The sequence below is a fragment of the Rhinopithecus roxellana genome, chromosome 3 (assembly GCF_007565055.1).
Source record: "Rhinopithecus roxellana isolate Shanxi Qingling chromosome 3, ASM756505v1, whole genome shotgun sequence".
NCBI classification, from domain to species: domain Eukaryota; kingdom Metazoa; phylum Chordata; class Mammalia; order Primates; family Cercopithecidae; genus Rhinopithecus; species Rhinopithecus roxellana.
This window is the reverse complement of record NC_044551.1, coordinates 30,703,576-30,714,886: the sequence shown is the minus strand read 5'-3', so window position 1 is coordinate 30,714,886 and position 11,311 is coordinate 30,703,576.

Here is an 11,311-nt window from a genome sequence, read left to right as displayed (position 1 = left end):
ACAGAGAACCCCCTCCTCCCGGCAACTCCTCTATTGCCACACTGCCCCCTGCCGGCGCTACCCGGCTCATTCCGGCACAGCGGACGGCTAGGGGCATAGGGGCGCCCCAGACCCCAATGTCCAGGTCCGGGCTCAGTTCTCTCTTCGCCTTTCCCCCACCACACTCAGTCTTGCACAAAGACGCCTTTCACGCCGCCAGCGCCACCCTCGGCGCTGCCCTCCGGGCCGGCAGCCGTGCCTTCGCCCACCCGCGGCACCAGCCGATTCCTGGTGGGCGATTGTGCCACTAGTCGCCAGGCAGGGCGGCAGCGGACGCGTGCGGGCCGTTCCCACTCTAAGCCTCGGCCAAGGCGCCAGATGCGCTGCCCCCCGCCACGTTCTCTAGCTGCCCGCCGGCAGCAGCAGAATGCTCCCCTTTCTCTCCGTAAATGATTGTTAAGGGTCTTCCAAGTGTTTCTAAAACGGGGACAGTGGCGGGAATGGTCCTCTGGACTTTCGCCGAAATAAGGAATCCGGCGATCTTCCCTGACCACCAAAGGTGCCAGTGTGTCTTTACAGCTTAAGAAAGTCAAAGATAAAGATTTGGAAATAAAGAGGGGAGAGAGGGTTTAAAGAGACACCTAAGGCCCAGAGCAAGTGTGTTACAAAGAATGAGCCCACGAAACGTTCGAGGCAGGACAGTCGCTTCGATCAGCGTGGAAGGCGTGGAGGGCGAGAAGAAAGCGATTAATTTTCTACCTTACATTGATCTTCCAAAGTAGAAAAACAAGCAAACAAAAAAATTATAGATACTCAGCGGCAGCTGATCGGCACGTTCAACTCCTGGAACTAGCGAGCTGCTTCTTTTAGTCAAGTCAAACGCTCAAGTATCTTGACTCAGGGAGGTCACTTCTTGCCTCCTTAGGCAAGAATCTACGACCCTCTCCAGCTTTTCTTTGCCTTCTCCTCCCCCAACCCCTCCTTACAGTTTCTCCAGCTAACGCTAGAGGCAGCATAGGGCAGTGTAAAGAGGGCAAGTGGGACTCCACAGAGGAAGGTCTAGTTCTGACTTTCTGGGTCTGAGTCTTAGGCAACAGATTTAACGTCTTTGGACCTTGGGGTCACTATCAAGAAAGGATGTGTAAGAGGCAATAATTAGTAAAATTTACATATTTTTCTCTTTCTTAAATGCGATGACAATGAACGCCCTTCCTCCAAACCTCTGTAGGTTCCTTCTTAGTATTTTTTCACCTTGCTTTATCTTTTCTAAGTGCCAGTCAAATTGAAAAAAAAAATACTGAGATCGTTTAAAGGTAAATGTAAGACACATTGAAACATACTCTTTTGCATCTGATAATTTAAAAAGAAGAAGAAAAAAAACCCAACTCAGCTCCTGGTTCACAAAAGCAAGGAATTTTAATGTCCCCACTTGTTTTGCTTTTGAAAAGCCACTCCAGCAGTCAGCAAAGCACAGCTTTGATTTAGAAACTAAAGGCTAGTCTCTTGTGTTTTTCTTTTCCCTTCCACCAACACAAAGACAAGCTGCAGCATAAAATAATGATGAACAAGAGTTCAAAGCAAGCCCAGTGAGCCAGCCCAGAGGATGTTTTTTAATGCAGCCCCAGTCCTTCCTCCCTCTCCTGCTAAGCTTGACGGTACATAAATACCAGGCAAAAGCTGCCAGAATTCCCTGTCTCCTCCAGTCTTTCCCCATAAATATTGGTCAGTAGAACCTGGATGCTAACTTGTCAGTCATCACATAAATACAGTCATTAAATCATACATTTAATTTTTCTTTAGTTTCATAACATTTTTCATGATTTTCAATTCACTATCCACTTTGGAAGCTTGAACAATAGTTCTCTCTCTGGGCAAGCTTGTCTGATTTCTGGGAAATTTCTATGCAACCAAGGCAAAAAGGGTAAAATCTCATAAAGAGGCATTAACTTTTAAATTACAAATATCTTGCTTCAATTTCAACAACAGAATTTTAGAATGGCTTAGCTTTCATACAATGCACACTTTTAAAAGTTATCTATTAAAGAGGATTGTCTTTTTTTTTTTTTTGAGACAGAGTCTCGCTCTGTGGCCCGGGCTGGAGTGCAGTGGCCGGATCTTCTCAGCTCACTGCAAGCTCCGCTTCCCGGGTTTACGCCATTCTCCTGCCTCAGCCTCCCGAGTAGAGTAGCTGGGACTATAGGCGCCAGCCACCTCGCCTGGCTAGTTTTTTTTTTTTTTTTTTTTTTTTTTTGTATTTTTTAGTAGAGACGGGGTTTCACCATGTTAGCCAGGATGGTCTCGATCTTCTGACCTCATGTCCACCCACCTCAGCCTCCCAAAGTGCTGGGATTACAGGCTTGAGCCACCGCGCCCGGCCTTAAAGAGGATTCTTAAGTATCTTTTTGGGATACTTTTTTTTTGGAAAAAAAGTTTCCTTAAACAACATTGGTAGGAAAATATTGTGAGCTTGTCTAATTCTGTTGCTTTCATTTTTTAAAAAAAATTATATTTTAGGCTCATCTGTAATCCCAGTGCCTTGGGAGGCCAAGGCTGGAGGATCACTTGAGTCCAGGAGTTAGAGATGAACCTGGGGAACATAGCAAGACCTCATTACTACAAAATTTAAAAAACTTAGGAGACATGGTGGCACATGCCTGTAGTCCTAGCTGCTTGGGAGGCTGAAGTAGGAGGATAACTTGGGCCCAGAAATTTCAGGTTACAGAGAGCTGTGGTCTGGTCACTGCACTCCAGCCTGGGCAACAAAGTGAGACCCTTTCTCTAAAAACAGAAGTTGTATTTTAATTGACAAATAAAACTATATATAGTTATGGTATACAAGATAGTGTTTTGAAATATGTGTACATTGTAGAATGGCTGGATCAAGCTAATTAACATATGCATTACTTCACATATCTTTTTGTGGTGAGTACAATTAACATCTACTCTCAGTGAATTTCAAGAATAGAATACTTTGTTAGTAACTATAGTCAAAATGTTATACAGTAGTCTGTTGCTTTCAGTTGTATCAATCTCAACACTCCCACTGCCTCATTCAAATATGCTAAAACATTTACATTTCTAAGTAGATCTTGGATGTTTTATTGGTAAAAGGACGTGACTTGTTTCTTCTCCCCATTTTTAAAAAATCTTGCTCAATCCTTCACAACATTCCCACCTGATTTCATTTTGATTTTTCTTTTCTTTTATGTTTTTGAGACAGAGTTTCTCTCTTGTTGCCTAGGCTAGAGTGCAATGACGCAATCTCGGCTCACTCCAATCCCTGCCTCCCAGGTTCAAGCGATTCTCCTGCCTTAGCCTCCCAAGTAGCTGGGACTACAGGCATGCACCACCACACCCGGCTAATTTTTTGTATTTAGTAGAAACGGGGCTTCACCATGTTGGTCAGGCTGGTCTCGAACTCCTGACCTCAGGTGATCCACCGGCCTAGGTCTCCCAACTAGCTGGGATTCAGGTGTGAGCCACCACGCCTGGCCTTGATCTTTCTTTTTTTGTCACATCAAGCAAAATAGAACAAAGATGGGAATAGAGAAGGGACAAAAAGTCCCCTTTCAGTAAAGTTAACTTAACATTTTTCTACTGATTATAAAGAAACTTTTCGGTGATACAACGTGTATATGCACCATCTTCTGAATATTCACTAAAAGGTGATAGCACTTGAGCTTTTAGAACATTCAACTAATGTGTACATCTAACCCTTCAGTTGTCAAGATCATAGTTTGCTTACTCCTGATGTTCCTAAGTTTTTTTCATTTGCAATTGTGGAAGTCATCTTAATTATCAGGAAGCATATGAATCCATTTTCTTGTTTCTTGTTTTACTTTTCTTGCATGTTTTTAAAAAAATATTCTCTAAATTAGTTTCAGATTGATGCCTAACTTAATAATTCCTTTGTTTACTCATAATGTTTGAGAATTATTATTGTTAATAAATTACACTATTTTAAATATTAGTAACACTAATAGTGTTATTGGCAAGGAACAGAATATCAAATGAGCTACATTTGGCTACCTGAGCCTGCAGTTCCAGCTACTTGGGAGGCTGAGGCAGGAGGATCCCTTGAGGCCAGGAGTTTGAGGCCAGCCTGGTCAATACAGTGAGACTCTATCTCAAAAAACAAAAAAAAGGATATTTATAAAATAATATTAGGAGAAAATGTTGCTTTCTAGATATGATTTAATAAATATTTGTTTAATTAAACATTGAAGTTCATAAAATTCTGTTTTGTTTTATAGGATCAGTGTTTAAATAGAGTGAAAACACAAGATCTAAGACCTACTTGTACTTTTAAAAGGGTGAGGATTTGCTTTGCTACCTCCCCACCCTCAAACAAAGATACAGGACAGTTGTCTTGAACCATCAGCTCATGTGATAAAGAAAGGAATTCTGGTAAATCGCAAATTTAAAAAATAAAACCTCTAACCACATGCCCAATGAACAAAGAAAAGAAGGGATATCCTGTAGAAGATGAACACTATTATATTCTATCAGTAATTCAAGCCTGATTTTCAAGAGAAATCCTGCAGTTCTGAAGTATTCCTACATATGTGTACAAAAAAAGGCACACGAATACACATTAAATTAGTAAAGTCTATATTTATAAAGAAGTACTAGAAAAAAAGCTTTTTTTTTTTTTTTTTTTTTTTTGTCCACTTAGTATTAGAAAAGCTCTTCTCATGAAGAACTTTCTCTCTTCATCCTTCCATCATTGGGTGGCATATAGAAGCTCTCCCTCCCTCTTCTCCTCTCCCTGTCTTCATTCCTTCATTCTTCAACAAATGTTTCCCAGCTGTTAATCACCGTAATTAGGTACTGATTATACAACAGTGAATAAAACAGACCTGACCACTATCCTCAATATACCTTCAGTTTAGTGGTTCCTTTTCTGCCAGCCTGGCCAGGAAGAAATGGCTTCAGCATCTTTCCTTCTTTGTATTCATGGAATAAGGGCTGGAAGGGGCTCCTTCACCATGCTTTCCTTTTATACACACACACACCCCTCTTTCCTTGGCCTTTCTCCCTTTCCAGTGCTTATTTATTTATTTATTTTTCTAATAAGTCTCATTTTTTAGGGGGGAAAAAAAACCCAAAGTGAAAACATTTTAGCCATTCAACACAGTTTAAAATAGTAGAACATAAAACAGCAAGGACTGGACTTTTTTTCATTGTATCTGCCAATTATTCCAGTTGCAATTATGATACAGATATACGAACACACACATATACAGTCTTTTCTAGCTCTTAAGTCTAAGGAGGCAATTTATACATCCCAAAGATATCCATACTTCTCCATTACATTTGCTTTATAAAAATGAACTCCATTAAGTTGGAAAAGAACCATTTCAGTGAAGCAAATACCTGAAGGTGCCCATATGAGAACCAATTTGGACCTATTGCTATAATTCAAAGTTTCTTTCATAGGCAAAATCTCTATACCCACATTCACCTGTATATACGATGGCAAGAATATTATACAAACATGACAGAATGGAATATGCAGCAATCCTTAAAGTACCATGAAATCTAAGACATATGGGAAATTGAATAGTCTTGATTCCTATAGCCAATACTCCTAATTAAGAGTTTACATTAAAAAAACTCCTGCATATTTTAATATACAGATAATAGGTATTTATACCTTACCAACAGTAGCAAAATTTCCAGGGATATATGTTTTAATACAACTTAACAGAATTGAAAAAATAATAGGACCAAGAAATCAGTGTTCAAATAATTACAAGTACAAACATATTAAATATTCTTTTTTTTTCTTATCTTCTTGTATTTTATTGTCCTATCATTTCAAATTGTCTGAGCCACATGAGGAGGCTCAGGTAGGGTTTGCTCCAGAAGCAAGATTAAACTCAAGGATGAGAATGAACTCAGGAATAAAAATAGCGCATGTTTGTCAGAAATTTATGTGAAAGAAATCTGGCTGAATTCAGGAGTGGGGCTGGTTTCAAAAGAAGAGGATAACTTGGGAGGAGGAAGGGATTCTCTGAGGTTTGGACTCTTGCTATTGAGTTGTTAATGTGCTCTTCAGCTGTCCCAGCTGGGACTGTCCATCAATGAAGAATGTGAGGAATGCATGACTGGTGCAGACTTCTATGTGAAATAGATGAAGTTTCCTTTTCCCCTGGCCCCTGGGGGATGGGGGCTAGAAGAGAGGATGGGGATTCTTGCCCCTACATCCCCCAGTAAGCAGTCAGCATCCAGCATACTTTCTCCCTGTCAAAAAAGGATCTGATTCTCACTCATCTTCAAATAGAACTTTTTAAATTTCTTTCATTAAGTAATGTTTTTTGAGCACCTACTAATGGTCCTGGCAATTTAGGTCCTGGAGATACTGCTGTAAACAATTTAACAAGGCTCCCATGAATGTACATTCTGGTGGTGGAAATAAAAGCAGGAAGCCCAGCACGGTGACTCACACCTGTAATCCCAGCACTTTGGGAGGCCGAGGTGGGTGGATCACTTGAGGTCAGGAGTTCAAAACCACTCTGTCCAACATGGTGAAACCCCGTCTCTATTAAAAATACAAAAATTGGAGCAAGATGGCCAAATAGGAACAGCTCCAGTCTCCAAATCCTGGCGCGAGCGACACAGAAGACCGGTGATTTCTGCATTTTCAACTGAGGTACTGGGGTCATCTCACTGGGGAGTGGCGGACAATCGGTGCTGGTCAGCTGCTGCAGCCCGACCAGCGAGAGCTGAAGCAGGGCGAGGCATTGCCTCACCTGGGAAGCGCAAGGGGGAAGGGAATCCCTTTTCCTAGCCAGGCGAACTGAGACACACAACACCTGGAAAATCAGGTAATTCCCACCCCAATACTGCGCTTTAAGCACTTTAAGCAAATGGGCACACCAGGAGATTATACCCACACCTGGCCGGGAGGGTCCCACGGCCACGGAGCCTCCCTCATTGCTAGCACAGCAGTCTGCAATCTAACTGCAAGGCAGCAGCGAGACTGGGGGAGGGGCGCCTGCCATTGCTGAGGCTTAAGTAGGTAAACAAAGCCTCTGGGAAGCTCGAACTGGGTGGAGCTCACAGCAGCTCAAGGAAACCTGCCTGCCGCTGTAGACTCTACCTCTGGGGACAGGGCGCAGCTAAAAAAACAACAGGGAAAGCAGCAGAGGCCTGTGCAGACCCGAACGACTCTGTCTGACAGCTTTGAAGAGAGCAGTGGATCTCCCAACACGGAGGTTGAGATCTGAGAACGGACAGACTGCCTGCTCAAGTGGGTCCCTGACCCCTGAGTAGCCTAACTGGGAGACATCCCCCACTAGGGGCAGTCTGACACCCCACACCTCACAGGGTGGAGTACACCCCTGAGAGGAAGCTTCCAAAGTAAGAATCAGACAGGTACACTCGCTGTTCAGCAATATTCTATCTTCTGCAACCTCTGCTGCTGATACCCAGGCAAACAGGGTCTGGAGTGGACCTCAGGCAATCACCAACAGACCTACAGCTGAGGGTCCTGACTATTAGAAGGAAAACTATCAAACAGGAAGAACACCTATACCAAAACCCCATCAGTACGTCACCATCATCAAAGTCCAGAGGCAGATAAAACCACAAAGATGGGGAAGAAACAGGGCAGAAAAGCTGGAAATTCAAAAAATAAGAATGCATCTCCCCCTGCAAAGGAGCTCAGCTCATCGCCAGCAACCGATCAAAGCTGGTCAGAGAATGACTTTGACGCGATGAGAGAGGAAGGCTTCAGTCCATCAAACTTCTCAGAGCTAAAGGAGGAATTACGTACCCAGCGCAAAGAAACTAAAAATCTTGAAAAAAGAGTGAAAGAATTGATAGCTAGAATAATTAATGCAGAGAATGTCATAAATGAAATGACAGAGATGAAAACCATGACACGCGAAATACGTGACAAATCCACAAGCTTCAGTAACCGACTCAATCAACTGGAAGAAAGAGTATCAGTGATTGAGGATCAAATGAATGAAATGAAGCGAGAAGAGAAACCAAAAGAAAAAAGAAGAAAAAGAAATGAACAAAGCCTGCAAGAAGTATGGGATTATGTAAAAAGACCAAATCTACGTCTGATTGGGGTGCCTGAAAGTGAGGGGGAAAATGGAACCAAGTTGGAACACACTCTTCAGGATATCATCCAGGAGAACTTCCCCAACCTAGTAGGGCAAGCCAACATTCAAATTCAGGAAATACAGAGAACACCACAAAGATACTCCTCGAGAAGAGCAACTCCAAGACACATAATTGCCAGATTCACCAAAGTTGAAATGAAGGAAAAAATCTTAAGGGCAGCCAGAGGGAAAGGTCGGGTTACCCACAAAGGGAAGCCCATCAGACTAACAGCAGATCTCTCGGCAGAAACTCTCCAAGCCAGAAGAGAGTGGGGGCCAATATTCAACATTCTTAAAGAAAAGAATTTTCAACCCAGAATTTCATATCCACCCAAACTAAGTTTCATCAGTGAAGGAGAAATAAAATCCTTTACAGATAAGCAAATGCTTAGAGATTTTGTCACCACCAGGCCTGCCTTACAAGAGACCCTGAAGGAAGCCCTAAACATGGAAAGGAACAACCGGTACCAGCCATTGCAAAAACATGCCAAAATGTAAAGACCATCGAGGCTAGGAAGAAACTGCATCAACTAACGAGCAAAATAACCAGTTAATATCATAATGGCAGGATCAAGTTCACACATAACAATATTAACCTTAAATGTTAATGGACTAAATGCTCCAATTAAAACACACAGACTGGCAAACTGGATCAAGAGTCAAGACCCATCAGTCTGCTGTATTCAGGAGACCCATCTCACATGCAGAGACATACATAGGCTCAAAATAAAGGGATGGAGGAAGATCTACCAAGCAAACGGAGAACAAAAAAAAGCAGGGGTTGCAATCCTAGTCTCTGATAAAATAGACTTTAAACCATCAAAGATCAAAAGAGACAATGAAGGCCATTATATAATGGTAAAGGGATCAATTCAACAGGAAGAGCTAACTATCCTAAATATATATGCACCTAATACAGGAGCACCCAAATTCATAAAGCAAGTCCTTAGAGACTTACAAAGAGACTTAGACTCCCATACAATAATAAAGGGAGACTTCAACACTCCACTGTCAACATTAGACAGATCAATGAGACAGAAAGTTAACAAGGATATCCAGGAATTGAACTCATCTCTGCACCAAGCGGACCTCATAGACATCTATAGAACTCTCCACCCCAAATCCACAGAATATACATTCTTCTCAGCACCACATCGCACTTATTCCAAAATTGACCACATAATTGGAAGTAAAGCACTCCTCAGCAAATGTAAAAGAACAGAAATTATAACAAACTGTCTCTCAGACCACAGTGCAATCAAACTAGAACTCAGGACTAAGAAACTCAATCAAAACCACTCAACTACATGGAAACTGAACAACCTGCTCCTGAATGACTACTGGGTACATAACTAAATGAAGGCAGAAATAAAGATGTTCTTTGAAGCCAATGAGAACAAAGATACAACATACCAGAATCTCTGGGACACATTTAAAGCAGTGTGTAGAGGGAAATTTATAGCACTAAATGCCCACAAGAGAAAGCTGGAAAGATCTAAAATTGACACTCTAACATCACAATTAAAAGAACTGGAGAAGCAAGAGCAAACACATTCAAAAGCTAGCAGAAGGCAAGAAATAACTAAGATCAGAGCAGAACTGAAGGAGATAGAGACACAAAAAACCCTCCAAAAAATCAATGAATCCAGGAGTTGGTTTTTTGAAAAGATCAACAAAATTGACAGACTGCTAGCAAGACTAATAAAAAAGAAAAGAGAGAAGAATCAAATAGACGCAATAAAAAATGATAAAGGGGATATCACCACGGACCCCACAGAAATACAAACTACCATCAGAGAACACTATAAACACCTCCACGCAAATCAACTAGAAAATCTAGAAGAAATGGATAATTTCCTGGACACTTACACTCTTCCAAGACTAAACCAGGAAGAAGTTGAATCCCTGAATAGACCAATAGCAGGCTCTGAAATTGAGGCAATAATTAATAGCCTACCAACCAAAAAAAGTCCAGGACCAGATGGATTCACAGCTGAATTCTACCAGAGGTACAAAGAGGAGCTGGTACCATTCCTTCTGAAACTATTCCAATCAATTGAAAAAGAGGGAATCCTCCCTAACTCATTTTATGAGGCCAACATCATCCTGATACCAAAGCCTGGCAGAGACACAACAAAAAAAGAAAATTTTAGATCAATATCCCTGATGAACATCGATGCAAAAATCCTCAATAAAATACTGGCAAACCGGATTCAGCAGCACATCAAAAAGCTTATCCACCATGATCAAGTGGGCTTCATCCCTGGGATGCAAGGCTGGTTCAGCATTCGCAAATCAATAGACGTAATCCAGCATATAAACAGAACCAAAGACAAGAACCACATGATTATCTCAATAGATGCAGAAAAGGCTTTTGACAAAATTCAACAGCCCTTCATGCTAAAAACGCTCAATAAATTCGGTATTCATGGAACGTACCTCAAAATAATAAGATCTATTTATGACAAACCCACAGCCAATATCATACTGAATGGGCAAAAACTGGAAAAATTCCCTTTGAAAACTGGCACAAGACAGGGATGCCCTCTCTCACCACTCTTATTCAACATAGTGTTGGAAGTTCTGGCTAGGGCAATCAGGCAAGAGAAAGAAATCAAGGGTATCCAGTTAGGAAAAGAAGAAGTCAAACTGTCCCTGTTTGCAGATGACATGATTGTATATTTAGAAAACCCCATCGTCTCAGCCCAAAATCTCCTTAAGCTGATAAGCAACTTCAGCAAAGTCTCAGGATACAAAATCAATGTACAAAAATCACAAGCATTCTTATACACCAGTAACAGACAAACAGAGAGCCAAATCATGAATGAACTTCCATTCACAATTGCTTCAAAGAGAATAAAATACCTAGGAATCCAACTTACAAGGGATGTAAAGGACCTCTTCAAGGAGAACTACAAACCACTGCTCAGTGAAATCAAAGAGGACACTAACAAATGGAAGAACATACCATGCTCATGGATAGGAAGACTCAATATAGTCAAAATGGCCATACTGCCCAAGGTTATTTATAGATTCAATGCCATCCCCATCAAGCTACCAATGAGTTTCTTCACAGAACTGGAAAAAACGGCTTTAAAGTTCATATGGAACCAAAAAAGAGCCCGCATTGCGAAGACAATCCTAAGTCAGAAGAACAAAGCTGGAGGCATCACGCTACCTGACTTCAAACTATACTACAAGGCTACAGTAACCAA